A 6,524-nucleotide genomic window follows, 5' to 3' on the forward strand; every position below is an offset into this window, starting at 1 on the left:
GTTAAATGCTGCAGCCATATTCTTAATCATTCAAAGGAGTGAAGGTTATATTTTCCCATGTAGCCTAGATACTTGGAGTGGAAAGTATGAAGTCAAAAATCGATTGAAAACAATATGTGCGTACATTTGGTTCTGACTCCTGTGCGAATACAGTATCACCTAAGTGACCACTTCTTATTGTGCTTGCGGTATGAGAAATAGACCTTTTTGATTAATCAAAAATGTGCCAAAATATCTGTGGAACAAAAAATATTAGGGAAGAGATCCAAGTGCCTGTGCTCCAGACTTAATAAACAACTATTTTACTTAGCTTCCTCCGCCTTAATTTTAGAGATAAATCTCAAATTTGACTCCAGCGGTCATCTCAATACCAGAGTCTATGACAAACGAGATGATGTCCATTTTGAGCTTCACCTTAGCAGCAATATACCAACTTCATCCGCGTATGGATTATACATTTCTCTAGTCATACGATATTCAAGAGCTTGCATCTGCTACTCAGACTTAGTAAAAGAACGTGTCGTCCTTCTTCTAAAAAAACCATTGCAAGTTACCATGAACTCGTAGATAAATATTCAGTGTCAACAGGATAATAATTGTAATTGGATAGTATTGACTTGTAAAATTTAGGAGCTTGCTTTATGTATCATTGTATTTAGATTGCAGTTATTCCTTTATTTATCTTTGTGCTCTTTTTTTCCTTTTGGTCGTGGCTTGGTTCGGTAATTGTGCATCCATTCTTTCGTGTTTGGTCAGATATAATGGACTTCTCCATGGGAGTTCGGCATTTTTGTTAATACATTTTTTCCCTATAAAATGTAACATTCATGACTGCATTCCATACCATGAAAACTTTATCTGTAGCTTACTCGTCATTTCATGGTTGTAGCATTAAAATTATAAGATTTCAGTGTCTCTGGTTTTTCTTATTTCATAGGGTTGTACAAGGGTTGACCGCAGCACATTTTGCATGAGGCTCGGATTTTACGCCTCAATAAAATTACAAACAGAAGCATTCAATTCTTTTAAAACTATTCTTCTCTTTAAACTGTAGTTACTGAGACCATATATATAATTATAATGACGAATGAACTGTGACATAAACCGCTATGTATACAAATTTCGCTTAAATCCTTGCTTGTTTTCCCAGTTCGTGTAAACGAGTGAAATTAAAATACTTTAATGAGAACATTAAGAGTGCATATAAAGCATTTTACACCATGATGGCATTAAATGTTAAATTGGATATTATGCATGTATCCTTAAATATGATAAAATTCCGAAAAGACCCGCTCTTAAATATTGAAAGCTATCAGCTTGTATTGATCATAATACCATAGATAAAATTAGATATCATTCATCGGCCTAACATCCTCAATGGTATCTCCTATACTTAAAATCAAATATTATTTTTCTACTAATGAGACGACACTAGCAACTACCCACAACAAGGATGTAAATTTTGGATGTTCCAAAGGGCAATCATCAGGTGTCTACTAATGATTGTTCGATCTAGAAATGAGACGATTATAACAATTTGTCAGTAAATTAGACCATTTAAATAGCCAACATTAGTAAAATTTAACTAATTTCAAATTATTTGACAAATAAAAATCTACAAAAGAGGGGCGAAAGATACCAGAGGGACATTCGAACTCATAAATCGAAAATAATCTAACAACGCCATGGCTTAAAAAAAGACAAACAGACAAACAAGTACAAACAGGTACACAAAACACAACATAGAAAAACAGAAGAATACGCAACACGAACCCTACCAAAAACTGGGGGTGATCTCAGGTGCTCCGGAAGGGTAAGCAGATCCTGCTCCACATGTGGCACCCGTCGTGTTGCTCATGTTAGTACAAAACCGGTAAATAGTCTAATTCGGTAGGTCACATTTGTGAAAAGGGAACGGGATTGTAGTTACGACATTAGGAACATATCCGCTATCATCTGTGAAACGAATATTCAATAACGGTCAACCAACTCGTGATGGCGTCCGTAAAATTTACGAACTTCACCATTTGGAACTCTTGGTTTAATAGCTTCGTTGTGATCAGCAACCCTCTATCAAGGAAATCATGATAGGAAATACAAACCCGGGAATATCGTATCAATTGGGAGATATATACTCCGTATGCAGGCGCTGCTAGAATGTTGCTTCACAGAAATGGAAAGTTCACAATTGGGAAGCTGAAATCATATCTTTTGTCGTAAAGTTTTGTTTTCAACCGACCCTCATTGTCAATTTCTAGATGTAAGTCAAGATATGAGGCAGACTTAACTGTATCTGTTTTATCCTTTATATCTAGTTCGATGGGATAGATGAGTTCAACATAGTCACCAAATTTTGAATTATTTAGTGAGAGAACATCATCTATATAGCGGAAAGTTAAGTTAAAGGATACAAATAACGGAGATTCAATTACTTGATATCATCAAACCATATGCAGCCTATATGTTGCACTTCCTTGACCCATTTGACCAATGCCAAATTAATTTTCTTTTCGTTGATGTTATTTTTGTTAGACAGACAGAAATAACATTGGATCTAAATTTGAAAGATGATAGCACAAGGCAAATTTTGTTAAGCAACTATATAGATTTTTTTATTAGTCACATGTTACCCAATTATATATATACACTTTTCAAATATACCCTTGAGAGATAACAAGTTTTTGAAGACACACAATTTATTATCAAATATGACTTAACTTACATACATTCTAGATAAAAATATGACACATATATATTAATATTTTAATAAATGAAGATGTTGATTTAATAAATCAATAAACTTTTAAGATGCACAATTATAAATATCGAAATATCTTGTTTTCTGCATAGTATCTTGCAGGATGTTTTATATACAGAATGAATGTGTACCTAGTATAATGATACGTGAAAATAGGGTTAGATATGTATATAGTTCTGTTTCCAAAATCAACTATTGGTTCAATTCTTTCCTTTGTACTTGATAGTTGTATGTTATAAATAATTTCAACCTTGTAATGAATATTTCAGCATTATTTTGTCATGATTTCCTATCCAGAGTTGTCCAAAGGAATCAAAGGCCAAGGAACATATCTCATTTATATCATTTATATCAATAGAGATACTCTTTTATCAAAACGCCTTCTTTATTTACTATATCTAATGCATGGTTTGAAAAATCCAGCAAAATGATATTATTACTTGCAATTTCTATCCCCGTTGGATTAAATTCGTAGGTTAATTTATCTGACGATCTTTCAAAGTATCTAAATTTGACATCGTCGTTGGGAGAAATATAGACGACTCTCCCATTGGCTCCACTAGTTCTATCCAGTACAATAAGATCATTTATTTAGTTTCTTCATTAAGAATACACCGATATGGTTTTACGAACAGTTTTACACCATTTACGTCGAGCGAAAGTTCCCTTTTAACTTCTCCTTTGTCGTTCATAGTTATCACAACTCTTTTGTTGTTTGAGTTCATATCGTAGTTTTCAAGTTCGCCTATTGCGCCTACCAGTATGTCGTGTTTTGATGTCACATAAATGCACAATGGATAAAGAGGTTGCATATCTGTAATTTTGGTGACAGTTCCATCCATTAAAATTGTTAGGACGGATTTTACGTTTAAACTGCACAAGAAGAGTCTGTCTGAATTGACACAACCATTGCTGGGATTAGTTTTGATTTGATTTATAGGTCGTCCAGATGAATTCCGTATCAGTTGGACACGTGCATCGTTCTGACCGCCGATCCATGTTGTATCGTTACTATTAGGTACTTGCGAAACAGGGATATCGCCGACTGAATCCGATGAATTCATGTTTTTAAAGAAATCAAAGAGAACATCGATGGAATGTTTGGTGTACGTTTTTCCTTTCTTTCATTTAGTATTTTCCAGAACTCCTTAGAGTTACTGTTTTTTAATTTTTAAATTTTTCTTTTGAAAGTCTTTCTATACTCCTGTATAGAATAGTTCATCTGCTTTTTATACTTTCTCTCTGCATCTTTCATTTGAGCTTGTTTAGCTGTCGTTTTGTTGTTGATAGAGTAAAAGGTAAAACATCAAGAACTGGCACAAAATCGTAATCTTTTGTATAACGAAAAACGGACAAAAGTACGATTTCCAATACAGCGTGAACCACCAAGATTGTATACTTTTGTTTTACATGAAGAGGTACCAAATTTGGCATGTTTTAAAGGTGTTATGAAAGTTTTGCATTATTAGATATATCTCACAAAATGTCCCTTTATTGTAGCAATAAATTAACAATACTTATTTGTTTCGAAATTTAAAATATCCATTAACGACGTTTTCTGGTGTTTCAGTCTAATAAACGGAGGATAGGATTCTTTCTGCCATAAAACATATCAAAGATGGAAAATAAAAAAGTATAACCCGAATTGGCAACAACACACAATAATCATCAAATGAATTAAATGTTTTAGTAAACTGTTGTTTTAATCAGGGAAAATAATGATCTTACGCAGGTCATTATTTTATGGCTTGAAACACATTTTATGACAAACATTACGTATTCTCGAACTCAAGAGTGTAATAAAGACAAAGACATAAAACAATTCATAGGAAAACAGGCTCAAGCAGAACATCAAAATCATCCATGGTCAACTTAATTTTTTTAAGGAGATTACAACTTTTGTGTTAGTACAATTACATACATATGATTTGAAAGATACATTTTGAAAGTATCCTTTTTAGGACAATCGAATGCTAACAATCAGCTTTCACTTTAGACAATGATCACAAGAAACATTTGATTGTTTTAGTTAACATATATTTGCATTTTAGTATCTTTCAATCACCGTATCACGTTCGATAGTTTATTTTTGGTAAAATCTTTCCATGAGGTAACACCAAAGTTTATTTCTGACATTTTACCAGGAAAACAGGTATATCAATCATAAAAAGTGCTCTAAACTATCAAATTATTTATTAGTTCCATGGTCCAACACTTCTTTAAACTTGTCTATAGTTAACAAAGACGAATACTAAATTTGCTTAAATCTTATTAAATTTTGGCATGTTCTTATCATTGTTGACCTACAGTAGTAACGCACACGGAAGATGCACCCTTTGTTCCTACATAGATACATTAAAGCGTTTTGTTTTCTCTATCAATTATGTCTAATGAATTGACTCGATAAATTGCATACACATTTTTTTCAAAATAACAAAGAAAATTCGTAGAATTTCAAAAAACTCAAAGTTTTTTAAATTGTTAATTCATAAGTTTGATCATATCAATGATAATTCATGTCAACACAGAAGTGCTGAATACTGGGCTGGTGATGGAAACGCATGTTAGTTCGGCTGGCAATCGTTCACAATATCGGAACTTAATGTCTTCATTTGTTGAACCAAATGGTGACTGGGGCAAGCAATAATCAGTCAACCAATTAATCCTCTTCGTTGGTTGAATGATATACAGATATTTCACTTTCTACACCGATATATCGAAAGAAACAAGGCGTTTGTTGTATCACAATATTTAAAAATTCTGCCGTTTCATTTTTTCCATGTTTTCCTTTGTATGAGATTTTGAACAAACCTGAAGTAACTTTAGCGTAAGCTTGTTGACTTAAACAGCATAATATAATTTGCAGTTTGGAAAAGTGTTTTTCAGTACAACTTTTCTTTGAATTACATACAATCTTACATTAGGCTGCTGGTAGCCTCTCGAATTTTCCACATTTTTGTTTTGAATTTTTCTTTACGGAATTCGTCCTCTTCTAGTTATGGTACTGTACGGTGACCCGGTAATTGTGGCACTGTCTGATCCTTTTGATTTTAACAGGACAGTTATCGCAAAGACTGCATACCACATCTCATTATGATATATACAAATATTAAAAATGCACACAATACATACCGCTTAAGATATATAGTGCTGGCTGTTGTAATCCATATTAATATATATAAAAAGTGCAATTGACAAGCTAAAAGAAACCTTACAATTATGATAGAACCGTTATAATAAATAAATTAAAATATATGACAATGATAATTAAAAAAACACAAAAAACCAGTACAAAGTCTTTTCAAAGTTAACAGGTAAAAATAAAGAGCAAACGCAAACATGAGGTTTCCGGAGCACCTGAGATCACCCCCAGTTTTTGGTTTGGTTATTGTTGCTCAGTCTTTAGTTTTCTATGTTGCGTTTTGTGTACTGTTGTTTGTCTGTTGGTTTTCTTTTTTAGCCATAGAGTAGTCAGTTTATTTTCGACTTATGAGTTTGAATGTCCCTTTGGTATCTTTTGACTCTCTTTTCCCACTATGTATTGGCTTCATACATTAAACAAGAAAAAAAATAATTCGTTTTATATCTACATCCATTGAATGTTTCAAAACTAAGATTTCGGGTCTTCTGACTTAAGTTCTTACTACCGTTAAGAAACCCGTTATCAAAGCATACGATTTATTTATGAAGTGTAAAAATATGTTGAGGTCAGTTGGTCTGAGCTCATATGCTATCACATAATCTTATCAAATATAATGTTTCTGTT

The sequence above is a fragment of the Mytilus californianus genome, unplaced genomic scaffold (genome assembly GCF_021869535.1).
Source record: "Mytilus californianus isolate M0D057914Y unplaced genomic scaffold, xbMytCali1.0.p SCAF_1, whole genome shotgun sequence".
NCBI classification, from domain to species: Eukaryota; Metazoa; Mollusca; class Bivalvia; order Mytilida; family Mytilidae; genus Mytilus; species Mytilus californianus.